This window comes from Myotis brandtii, unplaced genomic scaffold, assembly GCF_000412655.1.
Source record: "Myotis brandtii unplaced genomic scaffold, ASM41265v1 scaffold1137, whole genome shotgun sequence".
NCBI lineage: Eukaryota > Metazoa > Chordata > Mammalia > Chiroptera > Vespertilionidae > Myotis > Myotis brandtii.
Genome location: NW_005353916.1, coordinates 2,159,861 through 2,175,479, shown reverse-complemented (window position 1 = coordinate 2,175,479; position 15,619 = coordinate 2,159,861).

The window sequence follows — 15,619 nt, the reverse complement described above, 5'->3', positions numbered from 1 at the left end:
GACCTGACTGAAAAGAAATAAGAAATGGTGGACCTTAAAAATGACTTCAGGTTTTCTCACTGTGAAGACTATAGTCAAACACTGCTGCTGTTAAATATTTTACCCTTTGTTCTCCTTGCATGATCTACAATAATAATCTGCTTCGCGTTGATATTACTGCTGTGTTGCTGACAATTACCAGAAAGAGAATTTGAGGTGCTTCACTTGGCTGGAAAAAGTTTAGCTAAATCAGAAAGTAGGTATAACTAAGCAAGTTTATTCTATATCTATAAAAGGCTAAGTTGACTTGTGCATGCACAATATGTATAAAGCTCTCGCTGGTGCCAGTTGCAAGGGTGTGTTTCCATCTGTCATTGTTGATCATGAATTTGGTTGACACTGCTATTATAGAGAAAGGGCGAACAGCAATATTAAAATATTTCTTCTAATTAATTTCCTTTCAATGTGCATGAATTCATGCACCGGGCCACTAGTGTTAAATAAAACCAGATAAAAAGGGCTTCAGAGAACACAGAAATTGCTCTAAAGGAAGTGCAAGATGGTATAATTAAATGAATATGATGGATTAATATGCATTATGGTTGGTTTACAGTTGGATCCCCTTGATATTTTTAACCCAGATATTCCTTGTGAGCCTCAGGGTCATGTATCCAACCATGTGGGTATAATTTCTATGAATGTCATGCTTTCTACGTAGTTGTATAGTCAAAAAATTTAACTTTGTTTCACAGTTTCTCTTTTGACTTTCACATCTAGTCACTAATTCCTGTACTGTCCATGTCATACTTATCTTTCTAGTTCAACTACTTTATTTAAGTTCAACTTTCATTTCACAGGGTAAGCTATAATCTTTCAACAGTAATAATATTTGTTTTTAGTCCTAATGTCTCAAAGATGTTCACTTGCCAAACCGGTTTGGCTCAGTGGATAGAGCGTCGGCCTGCGGACTCAAGGGTCCCAGGTTCGATTCCGGTCAAGGGCATGTACCTTGGTTGCGGGCACATCCCCACTGGCGTACAGGAGGCAGCTGATCGATGTTTCTCTCTTATCGATGTTTCTAACTCTCTATCCCTCTCCCTTCTTCTCTGTAAAAAATCAATAAAATATATTTTTAAAAAAAAGATGTTCACTAAATTATCACCAGAGAAATAAATCTTTGAAAATCTGGATTTCATTCTGTAAGTCTCCTCTTTAAAACACTTTAGTGGACTGGCATTATAATTAGGATAAAATCTACAATATTTATCATGGTCTCTGAAGCTTTGTGTGATCTTTACTTTCTATATTTCTAAGGCATATGTCTCATTATCCCCTTCTTTTGTATTATTCTTCAATATACATGTATAATAATCCATTCCCTGGGATTCTTCCTGACCCCCAAATTTTGGATTTGCTATCATCCTGTGTGTTCCTTAACACATTGAACCCTACCAATGCCCTTGCTTTAGTAACACTCTGTTGTTGTGGTCTCACTGCATAGCCTTATACTTGAAAATCTGTCTACATTATTCAACACTGCAATTTCCACACCTCTTTCAGTGCCTGGAACCATATAAGTCTTTAATAAATATTTTCTCTATTTTAAAAATATCTACTTTGGGCTGGGAAAACATATTTCATTTCAGGTGTTTACCTAGGCTGCCATCTTGGTTTCTCTTTCCCCATTCACATTTATTTAAAGATCAGTCATACTTGTAATGAGAGAAATGTGAATGAAATCAATGAGACATCATTTTTGATAAATTAAGCAAAGATTTTAAAAGAAGTGTGTTTCAAAAGTGTGGTTTATTATCTGCAATTATATCTCAAAAAGTTGTAAAAATAAAAATATTTTTGAGGTATTTTTGAGAAATAAAATTGTAATATATATAAAGTATAAAATGTGATTGATATTTGATATCTATATATCCATTGTAAAAAAAAATTCCCATACTAGACTTAAATATTCTATACATCTCTCACCTCACATATTTATCTTTTTTTTTTGAGTAAGCACTTAAGATTTCCTTTCTTTGCTTATTTCAGTTATATCAACCATAGTCACTGTGCTGTGTTTTAGATCCTCAGACCTTATTCATCTTATGACTGAACGTTTATACCCTTTTACTAACCTCTCCACATTTCCCTTACTTCCAGCTCCTACAACCACTATTTTACTCTCTGTTTCTAAGAGTTTGACTTTTTTTTTTAAGATTTTTAAGATTCTATTTATGTATAAGTAATACCACGCAGTATTTGTCTTTCTTTATCTGGCTTATTTCACTTAGCATAATGACCTCCAAGTTCATTCAAGTTGTTGCAAATGGTAGGATTTCCTTTTTGTAAGGCTGAATAATATTCCATTTTACACACACACACTTTCTTTATCCATTCACTTGTTGACACATACTTAGTTTCTTTACATACCTTAGCTATCATGGAAACTACTGCAATAAACATATATGTCTTTGAGATAATGGTAGTAGAGTTGCTGGTTCATGTGGTTGTTCTATTTTTAATGTTATGAGGAACCTCCATACTGTTTTCCATAGCAGCAGAAGAAAAGATCATATTAAATAAATGAAGTTTCTATACAGTTCCACTTTCCTTTTATGATATTTTCACTCCTCCTTGGTTCTCACAAAAGTACCTCTTCCCTACCCAAATCCTTATTAATACTCTCTGCTTGGGGAACATATAGTGCTTTTACTTTCTTGGTAAATATTTATCCCATATTTGCCATCTTCTTATCACAGTTTCATGCTTTGGAATTAATGGAAGCTCTCTCTCCTCTGGACCAACAGTATTAATTTGTCTTCAACTAAAAGATTACAACAGAGGCCAAATACTCTAGTGACACGTGGAAATGTGGGCAGTACTGGGATATTGTCTGTGAAGGTAAAGGGAACCAATCATGAGATAATTATGAGGCAGAATAGTAAGAAGCTAGGAAAACTTCTTGGAAAGTGGAATAAGACAGATAGCTAAACAAGGCTGAGCAATTTACAGCCATCTAATAAATCTTAATGTCTCATCTTCCCTAACCAAGGACATTTAGGAGCAAGTGGTTTATACATTGCAGGCTGTGTTGGGACAGACCCATCTCAGTCCCAGTCCCTGTTCAGTCACATTCTTTGAAGGTGAAACTGATCAGAAAATGACCTGACCCCTCTATATGCTCATTTTGATGAATCAGTATATTAAAGGAAATGCCTGGAAAGCTGATGAATATTCTATTGAGGTCCTTCCCTGACACCTCCCCTAAAAACCTCCCTTCAGAAAATAGATACAAACCCTTAAGATAAAAGACACAGTGTGTGCTCTCTCTCAAGCAAGTTCCTGCCTCCCCGCTCTTCATTCCTCAAGCATGCATCTTTGCTATCTTTCTCCTAAGCTCTAAGGGTTTTGACAAGACTTGCAACCAGGGGAGCAGCAGGCGGTGGCAGCTCATCCCAGGCTAATCCCTGAACCTGTCCCCAAGGGTCCTCCTTTTACCTAACTTTTCAGTGAGCCAAAAAGAAGCTTCACCTAGGCTTACTCCTGTTGCTGTGATCTTGCCTCTTTTATGGTAAGTTAAACCCTTTTTTTGTTTAATTGTCCTCGACTTAAATAAGTGTACTCTCAAATTCACCTGGACTCATTTTGTTAAATCTTTCCTGCATGAAGTCAAGAACCTACACATGCTGGCAGACCCTCCCAGGTCCCCATCCCTTTCCAGTGACAATTAACTCCTATTGTTATCAGTGACTCATTTGAGATCATGATCCACTTATTTGATGGTCAACTGAAAAAATGCTCTCTCAATATCAGGTTGGATCAATACAGAAATGCAGTGCCCTAGCTACCTTTTTTTTTTTTAGAGGAACTAGAAAGGGCATAAGCAAATCATTTAAAGTAATTTAATCCATAAGGTCATTGGTCTTTTTCTAATTTGAAAAAGAATGCAAAAGAGTGGATAGTAAGAAGAACCTCTATCTTTGATCTTTGATGGTGCATTATCATTTGGCAGGAGATACTTATTGTCATTTTTGTGGTTTTGGGAAATGGATACATTTGAAAGAAACTTCTCTGTAAATAATTACAAAGTCTGTATACAAATTAATTGTTCTTTTCCCCCAAAGAACAGGTTATATCAGCATTTCCAAAAATATTTTTTATCACAGTTGAAAAAATTGACTTTGAGGCATAAACATTTGTATCTTTAAAAAAGCACCAGAGGTGATTTGTATAGTCACAGTTTAGTATATATTGGCATCAATCAATGAGTTTCCACAATTTAAGAATCAGATTAGTCTTGTGAAACTTCTTTTTTAAAGAAGAATCCCAGAAGCTATATCCCAAAAATTTTGATGTAGTGGGTCTGAGGTGAAGCCTAGACACTTTTTTTAAAGCATCTTATTTTGAAGTGCATTTGGGGCTGCAAACTACTGAGTCAGAGCCTGGGGGGAATATAATTGCAGCTGAATTCTGAACTTGAAGTGCTCTGCTCAAAAGCAGCTTCCTCCATCCCTATGGTAACAGAGAAGAACACATTTTGGGAAGGAATAAAATGATCATCACAATTTCTGGAGTCCATGCGTCTGTATGAATACATCTGGAGTAAGGGAGTTGAGAGAATTTTCTCTAACCTTGATCAAAGATCTGTTGTTTCTCTAAGTCCGCAGAAAATCGCTTGCCCTTCATCCTGAGTCAAAAACCTCAGAAAATCAAGTAAACTATTTCAGTGTCTTACTGGCCTCAGAATCCCTTTCCTCTCCCCCTGCCAATCTCTAATAAAAGTACTTCTAAAGGAACTCCAAAATTAATCAGGGGTTTGCAAATGCTTGTCTCTTTCAACTCCATCAATACACTGTACAGAAAAGGTAATGGAATCCAAAGATAGAAGGAAACATCTATTCTTGGAAATATGGAAGATTAGATAGCATGAAAAACTACACATTTAAGAATTATCAAAAAATGCTGAATAGGATAGGACAAAATCCTTTCTGTTAAAACATTATTTTCCAAAGTTAAAAATAGAACTCATAAATACACAGAATTTTTTTAAACATTGCTAGTATTACATAAAAAATTAAAATACTGCATAGCAATAAATTATAGGCCTTGGGATTATCTAGTCTACTGAACAGAAATTATTTTTTATTGCTATTTGACAAGAATTCTCTTTATTATTTTTGATTTTCTATAAGTTAACCTCTATCCTTACAGAGTTGTAAAATATTTTAATCAATCATAAATAGAATGCCTAACACATGTACATACCCCTAGAGAAATAGATAACTCCTGCTACACAATGCCTAGCAATATAATGAAAAAATACCCCACTTGTCCATTTTGGCAAATGCCAAGTTTTAGTTATTTTTCTTAATACTGCTTACCCTTATAATCATAAATAATTCTCAAGAATTATTATTCACCATATAACGATGGTCTCATTATATTCTTGCCTGGTTCATAGGGCCAGGAAGGATTAATTAACATGTAAAAATCTCCTTATATTGGTCAGCAAATGGAGAATCATTTGGTATTAAGCTAATATGGGACCAGAAAATTAATGCCTACCTAGAGTTTTTATAAGAAATCTAGGGTTGTATTTTCAAGAGGATATATTATTTGCTCTTCTATACAAGGCTCAGGCTAGGCATCAAGCCCAAGAAATATACCATCACCTCTTGTTGAGGTCACAAAAATTTGCCAAGGTTCCTGGCCTTCAAGGAAGTTACTTTTTACTGTGAGGCTTTGCTCCTAGAAGAGGTAGCATGCCAACTTCCTCTGAGGGCTTTGTTGGCATTTTCTGCACATATAAAGTGCAGCACTTGATCCTTAATTGTGGGGTTATCATACCTGATTACATAAGTGGTATTCTCAAATATGACACTCGTGGCCTTGCTAACACAATTTACTGTCCAATAATAGCCTCTTAAGTAGAAGACACATTCTCTTTGAACCAATTAAATGTTTTCACCTAGCCTTCAGTAAAAACATTTAATTTTGAATTTTGAGTGGTCAGTGAGAGTCATATACATATTTAGATTTCTAAATTTCAGTTTCTAAAAGCACAATCTACTAATTTGTATGTTAAACATTTAAAAAAGATAAAATACTTCTTCATGTACTTATCAGAATACAGACTATTAAAATAATAACAACAATATAATAATTTTATAAAACAATTAAGTACAAATATAGATTTTTAATTAGTTTATGCAGTGCTTTATAAACTGTAAATAATTGCTATTTGGTTGGGTCTTGGATCAGCAATCAGCTTACAAGGTTGTCTGTCTGGACAAAAAGAAATGCAGAGTCAAGATTCATTTTCTTAGTATACCTTGATAAATTTCTAAGAGAAGTCAGCACACATGCCTGAACCTGAAACTGTTATTTGAAACATCAATTATTCATAGTCCTTTCACTATTTTTCCAGAAAATTCAATTGATACTTTGTAGGACATAGATGAGTTTTCAGACAAAAATCAGAAGAAAGGAAGAACCATTAGTTTATTAAAGGTTCATTCTTTTTAATAGTCTTGACATGTTTTCTTAATTGCTTTGAGTTAGAAAATAGATGAACATATATAAACAAATAAGAAAAAAAATAGAGAAAACCCTATTTCTTTTCTCAGTCAACATAGAATAGATTCCCATTTCTACTAACAGAGATGCCAAATGGTCAGATCACAAAACCAAATTTCCAGTCTTTTCTGCCACTAATGGGGAAAAGGTCAAAAACAAACCAGAACCGGAATAAAACCCAAGAACCATAAGCAAACAAGACTATAAAATCAGAAACTGGGGAAAAGGTCAAAAACAAACCAGAACCGGAATAAAACTTACCCAAGAACCATAAGCAAACAAGACCATAAAATCAGAAACTATCAGTCCCTCTCAGAAATCACTCAGGGAGCCAAGAATAGTCATGCCTGGGATTAAACAGCACATGATATATTCTTATTCCACTTGTGCGGCATGCTCATTGCTCCTGGCTGATTAGTCCCCATGAGCATCTTAGTGGAAGGCCCAACAATGTTGAAAGTGTAATATTCAAAAAGCTAAAAACATGATACTCTACACACATGTAAAATTAGTGCATGTCAAAGATTTATTAAACAACTCATTAATGATGGAACCAGTAAAATGAAAAGCTAGTCCAAGGGGCATTTGTGAGCAGAGACTTTCTATTCCAGTAGAAACTTTTTTTGTATGTAAATGGTGGAGTAAGATTGCCAAATGAGATACAAAATGGAAAATGTTCTTGGGGACAATAAAGGATAACCTTTGAGATTATCTTTTGAATAGGACAGCTGTCATTTACATTGGTCTCAGATGAGAGCAATTTCCTAGTAATGTTTTCCGCAAATTCACCTCTGCACTTAGTTATAAAATATCCTAATCGATAGTAAATAAAATGTCAAATGATCTGAATAGCCCTAGAAAATGAGATATCACCAGTAAGATACTATATAAACTTAGTAAACTCTTTTGGCTATTTCCAAATTTTTGATAATTTTTCTTAATATTTCAAATACATACTTGAATTCATACAAAATAAGTAAAAATCCCCAGTGACTACCTCCTCTAAAAAAAAAAACAACACACAAAAAACTATAAATGGTATATTAGTTTTCTGGGGCTGTCATAGCAAAAGTCACAGATTGAGTGACTTACAAACAGAGGTTTATTTTTTCACAGTTCTAAAGGCTGGAAGTTCAAGATCAAGAGGTTGACAGTTTTGGTTTCTACTGCAGTCTCTCTCCTTGACTTGCAGAAGACTATCTTCTCATTCTGTACTCTGTGCACATATCTTTAGTGTCTCTTCCTTTTCTTATAGTAAGGAAACCAGTCCTATTGGATTAGGACTCACATTTATCACCTCATTTAACCCTAATTCTCTCCTTAAAAACCCTATCTTTAAGGCAGCGGTTCTCAACCTGTGGGTCGCGACCCCTTTGGCGGTCGAACAACCCTTTCACAGGGGTCGCCTAAGACCATCCTGCATATCAGATATTTACATTTCTATTTGTAACAGTAGCAAAATTACAGTTATCAAGTAGCAACGAAAATAATTTTATGGTTGGGGTCACAACATGAGGAACTGTATTTAAAGGGCCAGAAAGTTGAGAACCACTGCAAGGGTTAGGGCTTCAACATGTGAGATTAGAGACAGGAGTCAATCCATAACATGGCTTTAAAAAGGATCAAATAAAACTGAAGATTCATCTGATTTATTGGCATTTGACTATCACATTATCATTGAGCCTTGTATTTTAATTTCAAAGAGAAAAGATTCAAGGACCCGAGCCCAAACAAAATGAAGAGTTAGAATGCTGCACGTAATTAATGTCCTCAATGTTTTTTTTGTGAGAAAAGGAATGAATTTAAAAAATGACAGTGGCAAAAATAGACAAGAAAACATTAGCATATTTGGTTGAGAATGGATTCTGTGTTAAAATTTTAAAAATCCACTCAGAAGGCAGACAATTTCACAGGGTTTGGGATTTATACACCTACTACCAGAATAGTTTAGAAAATCTAACCTAATAAATTGCTGTAAAGTGGTTCTATTTGAGAATGTCATTGGATATAAGGTCCAAACAAAAATTTCTTATTGGGTTTGTATCTTAAACTAAATAAAGTACTAACTCTATAAATACAAACTCACATCCTCAAATTATAAAACATTCTAGCAAACAATTAGTAAAAAAAAAAAACAGGGAAAAAAACAATAAAATTATGATGGGAAGATTTTCAGATATTATGATTATCAAATGTAGAATATAATGTAAGCATGCTTAATACATTTAAGAAGTGAAGGAATTGCTCAAAAAAGTTAGAAGAAAATAAAATACTATTTTATTAAAACCTTCAAAAAAACAACACACACACATAAATAAGTGAAGTTCTAAAATATAAAGAGTATAATATTGAAATTAGAAATTCAATGGATGGCTTAAGCAACATTATAGACATTACTTAAGGAGAAATAATACTTCTAAGAGAGATCTGAATACATTAGTCCTGTGAATCCTAAAGAATAAAAATAGCAAGATGCAGAGTTATTAAACAGAGGTAAAGGAATCTGGAAGAGAGAATACAATTACTATTCATCCCACCAGAGTTCTGGAGGAAAGGCTTTAGCAGTAACATCTGAAGATAGAGTTATTAAGAATTTTGTAGAATTATTGAAAGAGATATGTATTCAATTTGAGCAGGGCAATGAATCCCAAACAAAATACCTAAAAAGATACCCAGACCTAGATACATGAGTCAGCAAAACACCCAAGACAACTAAATGAAAACAGCTGAGAAGAAAAGAAGATTACTTATGAAGCAATTGTAATTAAACTGTCAGCAGGCTTTCCAAATGGTAGAGGTTATGCCAGAAAGCCAAGATAGAATATCTTCAAAGTTGAGAGGAAATAACTGTCAACTCTAATTTCTGTGCCCTGGAAGAACTTCCATTCAAGTGTGGTGTGGCAAACTGTAATGCTCTTTCTGCTAATTAGCACCGAGGATATAATACTACAGTTTCTTATTCTTTGAAATTAAAAAGGATATTTTATAATACGAAACATTACTGAGAACACTTAGTCCTTAAAACCATAAGATTAAAGAAACTTTGCTCTTGGAAAATATACCAGGGACTAGAAGACCAGAATAAACCAGCTATAAACTGGGGGGGGGGGGGGGGGGATGAAATAATGAAATTATTGAAGCAGCCATGATTTTGGGTAGGAGCCAATGAGCATTTTTCCCTGTCTATGTTAGAAATCATCAAATCTGCTCTTCCTGAGTGGATATAAGAAGACCTGCTTGAGCATTTTTTAAGGAAACTGCATCCTAATGCAGGTGTCCTTTGCCTAGAAAATTCATGAATTCAGCTTTGTCACCCACATTGAGGGATCTTTATGCTTTATCACCAATCATTAGATCAAATTGCGTACATTTCCAAATAAACAAAACCAGGCAACAGTAATACTAACAAATCTACAGTATCTACAGTATAGGCCAGGGTTGTCTGATTCTATGTGATAAAAAAATGTTCTGCATCTGCACAGTCCAATAAAGAGCCAGCCACACATGACTATTGAGTGTTTGAAGTGTGGCTAATGTGACAGAGTAACTGAATTTTGAATTTTTAAATTTTTTTTTCACAAATTTTAATAGCCACATATGGCTATTGACTACCTTATCAGACAGCTGAATACTTTTAGAGGCAGTTTTTAAAAAGGAGAAAAGTAAACCTAGAATGAAAGTGTGAGATTTAAAAAAAAGCAAGAAGTATGCAAAATTTTGGTAAACACCTGAATTAAATCATTGATTGCATATTTTTAATATCTGGGATTTAAAAAGGTTAAAATAACAGCCAGTAATGATAATAAAAATTCAGTTGAGTTAAAATTGGTAACACTCAGATATTATTATATTGTTCTGGAGGCAAGTAGAAATATTGATTAAATTTTTACTGTGTATTCTCACACATAAACACACATACACACACACAAAATAATTTTCTAGGAATAAAGGGGCAAAGTGGAATAATATAAACATTAACCAATCAAACATGTCAAGAATGACTGAAAAAGAAACTCAGACTCCAAAATCACTTTATTTTCTTTGCAAAGGAACATGGATAATTTAGAGAAGTAAAATATTATCTCTTGAATCTCTCTAAACAAAACTTGAACCTAACTGCTTTTTTAATCCTGCTTTTCCTCTTTTCTCTACTAATGTGTGCAAGTGATCTTCTCCTATCCTTTCCTCTGATCTTTCCTGTCATTCTGGTAATCCTGAAACCCTGAAAAGTTTAAGTTAAATCCATTCATAATAGAGAAAGGCACTTGATTTTAAATCTACTTCTAAGTCTAGATTGAGATCCACTATTCTTTCCAAAGTCTAGTTTTAGGAGATAGAAATAAACAAAATAATTTAAAATAATCCGAAGGACATACATCCTTGGCTGTAAAATTATATCAATTGTTTCACATGTTATTAGGAACCTTGGATTATTTTTTTTTAAGATGCAAAAGACAGATAGGGAAGACACTGAGGATGACCTGCAAGTCTCAAACAGCAAATCCCCATAAGGATATCAAGTGTTTAGAAAAGCTATGGTGTTTTGACAAAATCTTTTTGTCTTTCCTTTAAATTAGATTAGGCCCTAATTCAGTTCTGCAAGCAAAGACATGGTAAATCCGTGTAGACTTCAGAAAGAACTCTTTCACACCACTAGGCAAGATTCAGTAATGGTCCCTGATATGACCCCAACTCCTCACTTTGTGTGAATGACCTTAACCATGAGTGGATTTGATATACCAGCAAAGAGTACAATTGGAAGATCCCATTGTTGGACATATAATACTTTGCTGAAAATTTTGAGTAAGTATTAACACAAAAACAGAATAAGACCCAGAAACAACTAATGGCTTTCAAAAATAACCAGTACATGTTCCCAATGCAGGTAAAAATTGTCAATGGATGAAACTTCTTAATAATGACGCCTATAAATATTTTAAGAGGAAATAACTTGGAAAAATAATTGTATTGCATTAGCTAAGAAAATGAAAGGAAAAAAATAAGTGGGTAAACAATGAAGGTCTTTAATGAAAGGAGAATGAAGTGCCCAACCTTTCCATTTTACTCTTAAACTCACAAGGAGAAATGCCACAAAATATCAAAAAAATAACCTTGAATCATCACATAATTTTACCCAACTGCCCATGTTACAGATAATTATAATCTTGGCAATCCTGATGTTTTATTTTATAATTCTCACCCTCAACTTTTAAACGAGGATTGTTCCTTCCTCTTTTGTGACCTCACTAGCATGGCAGACAGGGTGTGCTGGAATCAACTTGCACTTTATTATGGGAGCTGAATGTTCATATCTCTTCCCCATTCTGCATTCAGTGGTATGTTGCTAAATTGAAATTGATTACCACAGTATATAAATGAGGACTTTCTTTAAATGAAAGCTGTTTGTTATACATAAATCACTATGCAAATAAAATGCCTTATGTAGTTTCCTGTGGACCCACTTATTCATAATCTAATCATAGGTGATTTGGACATTGACTTACCAGTATCTTTTATGTCCAAATCTACCCAAAATTGAAGATCTTCAGCAGGTACTAGATTGTTACTAATTTCTACTTATATGTGTAGAATTTGTGGAATTCTCATCAAGGTTCTGATTAATCCACCCTACAGAGATATGCATTACGCTCTGAAACTAGAAGTAAAACTAAAGCTAATGGAGAAGGTACTCCCCAGTTCTTGTAACAAGCTAATCCTACCAGTCAAGAAAACCAATGGACAAGGATGGAGATGTATGCATAACTTCAAGGCCACAAATAAAATATTTCCCTGCTTCCCATAGTTCTAAACATAAGTCCTATTTTATCTTCAGTTCTGCTATGGCTGTATCTTTTACAGTCATTGATTTGTGTTCTGCTCTCCTTAGTGTCCTTCCAGATAGTGGTTGTCAATAAACCACTTGGAAATCAACTCCACACTTGGACAACAGTTTACCTCAGAATTTTACTTAGACACCCTCCTAATTATCACAAGTACTTAAATAGGTCTTAGAAACCTCAAACTCCCTTATAATGCTTGTTGTTTCCAATATATTGAATTCAATTACTTTTTGCAATATTCTAAAGGCGAGGTGAGCTCTAAAACTAATTCTATTTGCTGACTTGGCCCAGTTTTTTTGTTTTGTTTTGTTTTTAATTTCCAAAGAAAAGTTTATTTGCCAAAGCAAAGAGTATTGCGTAAGACTTTATTTATCCCAATGAGATTAATCCTTCACTTCTGGCAGACTATACACCATTCAAAAATGCCCCAATCACTAAGAAAAAAATTAAAACTGGATAAATGACTATCTAAATTTTCTGAAACTATTACCCTGCTATATGATTTAGCCAAGTCCTTGGGTAAGCAAATCCCTTTCTTTGAGGTTAAATGTGATTTGAAATGACCTTTTCAGTAACCACTCACACTTACTAATATGAACCCTGGTACCTATTTAAACATGAGAAATAGGGACAGCCGTTGATATTTTGACTAAATAAATGTCATATGTATAATTACAGACTTTCTCTTCACCTAAGATCAATTCTACCCCCTGTATATTAGGGAAATGATGGCTGCATTTTAATTATGTTTTTAGTTCTCCTTAACTTCTATGATCTCTTTAACACTGTGCAAACTTGTTACAAAATGAGTATACAGAAATATACTTGGCTTACCACTTATGTAATGCTATTACTTTTTTCCAAATGCATTTTCATATAACATTATGAAACTTTAAAATCTGCTGTTGTCCTTTTATTACTAAAAAAAAAAAAGGAGAAACTCATTACTGCCTAGCCTCTGTTATAGAATTGCCTGACACAATCAGACTTTTAAAGACCCTGTGGAAATCCCAAGTTTATTATTGTTTATCAATGATTTACATGTTAAAACAGAAACAGAGAACATGCTGGAGCCACCTTTATAGATAACTTGCCTTACTAGATAATATCCTTTGCAATAACAAAATCAACCTGGATGATAATACTCATTGCACTTACCAGAGATTGCTAATTAGCACAAGTTAAATAAGCTACTATGTATAATGGCATGTCTGTGATTTTTGAATGCTTCCAAAAGTTAAGTGTCCTTGACCTCCACAGGCACTCCAATTTAAAAAGTTGAGGCTAAAGAATTCTTAATGTTTTCTGAGTATTTCACTATAATAGTACAAGCCATACAAAATAAATGACAAAGAAGCAGAGAAAACTACCCTAAATGATAAATGTTAGGGAAAATCTGATTGCAGATTATACAAAAGAGATGATCTAAAATGGGACCTTGTGAATATAAAGTTGTATGCAATTATCTGTTACACAAGGAAAAACTTGCACATACTTAATATTTGGTAAGGAAACTATACATACTGCTGGGGTTGTTTCTAGTGAATATTTCACTTGTCACCAGTATAATCCTGGTAAAAGTTATAATATTGGAAATGGATAAGTTTCTTGATCCTTCATCATCCCCAAATTGATTTAATACTCTATTTCCATCTTCACAATGGGTTTTGAAAATGAGCTATTCACTATTTACTTATTCACAGAAGGGACTAAAGCTTTTCCTTGCTAAAGAGTTATAGCACTGAAGGTCACAGGAAGAGAAATACTTCAACCTTGAGAATTCCACCCCCTCTCCCCCCAGAGGTGAGGACACACAGATTGCTGATACTTTCATAAAATAGCTTTGAAAACATTACCACTTACTCTGAAACTTCACTACCATATCACCTCCAATCTTTGGAAAAGGTGAAAAAACAAAACAAAACAAACAGAATACTAAAGTTAGAGAAGTTCTCTAGTACACTTGAGCTTTTGTTACTTTGGCTATAGGATGGAATTCACTGCTGTGGGTGTTCACCAACTTTCCCCTTATTGAGATAGTTACAGACAGAACCATACATCTACCTATATCACTTTCTTCTCTACTGCCCTGTTGCAAATAAATATGACAAATATTTCAAGAGACTTATTAAATGAAACTAATCTTACCATGCAAAGTACAAACTATAAACAGTGTTTCCTCACTATCCTTCTAACCAACAATTTTATGTTGTAAAATCTAGAGAGGTAAATTCTGGTGTTCTAGAAGACATATCAAGAAACTACAGCCTTCCAAATTTAATTAAAACTATTTTAAGTTAGTATAACATAGCTAGCACATCAATAAATCCTCAAATGGTTAATCCTTGGATCCACATCTTTCTAAGAGATACAGTTAATACTCTAATTATTAAAATGCTGTTGCACTCTGTGTGTCAGTGTTCTCCAGAGAAACGGAACCAATAGGATAGATATAGATATAGATATAGATATAGATATAGATATAGATATAGATATAGATATAAAGTTTAATCATAGGCAAACATGGTTAAGGAGACCAAAAAGCCCAGTGATCTACCATCTGCAAACTGGAGAACCAGGAGAGCCACCGATATAATACAGTCTGAGTCTGAAAGCCTCTGATGTCCATGAGCAGGAACACATGTCTCAGCCCAAGCAAAGAAAGTAAATTCCCCCTTTGTGCTCTAGTTAAGCCCTCAAGAGTTTGAGCTCAAATGCTAATCACTTCCAGAGACATCCTCACAGAAATAACCATAAATAATGCTTTACCAGCTATCTGGGCATCCCTTTGCCCAGTTAAGTTGACATATAAAATGAACCATCACACACTCTGAAAGCTAAGCTGAGAATTTTTTAGAAACACTTCAGAAGTAGATGGTCCTCAAAAGAGGAGATAGCATCCACCTCAAACATCAGAATGTACAACTGCATAATATAGGCAAATACCAAAAAGCACCAGAACTAAGAGTTACTATGCTTATTTTGAATATTCTTCTCTAGAACCAGATTCTGAGCCAAGATTTCATCCTAGAACAAGAGCCCATGGACATGCTTGTTTGTTATTCTCCTAAGTGTTTTCTTTCCACTTGGTGGCTTATTGTCCTTAGATTTCACATCCTATATAATAAAAGCCTAATATGCTAAGTGTCTGGTCGTCTGGTTGGCTGTTCAATCAATCAAAGCATAATATGCTAATGATATGCTAAGGCCGCTCAACCACTTGCTAT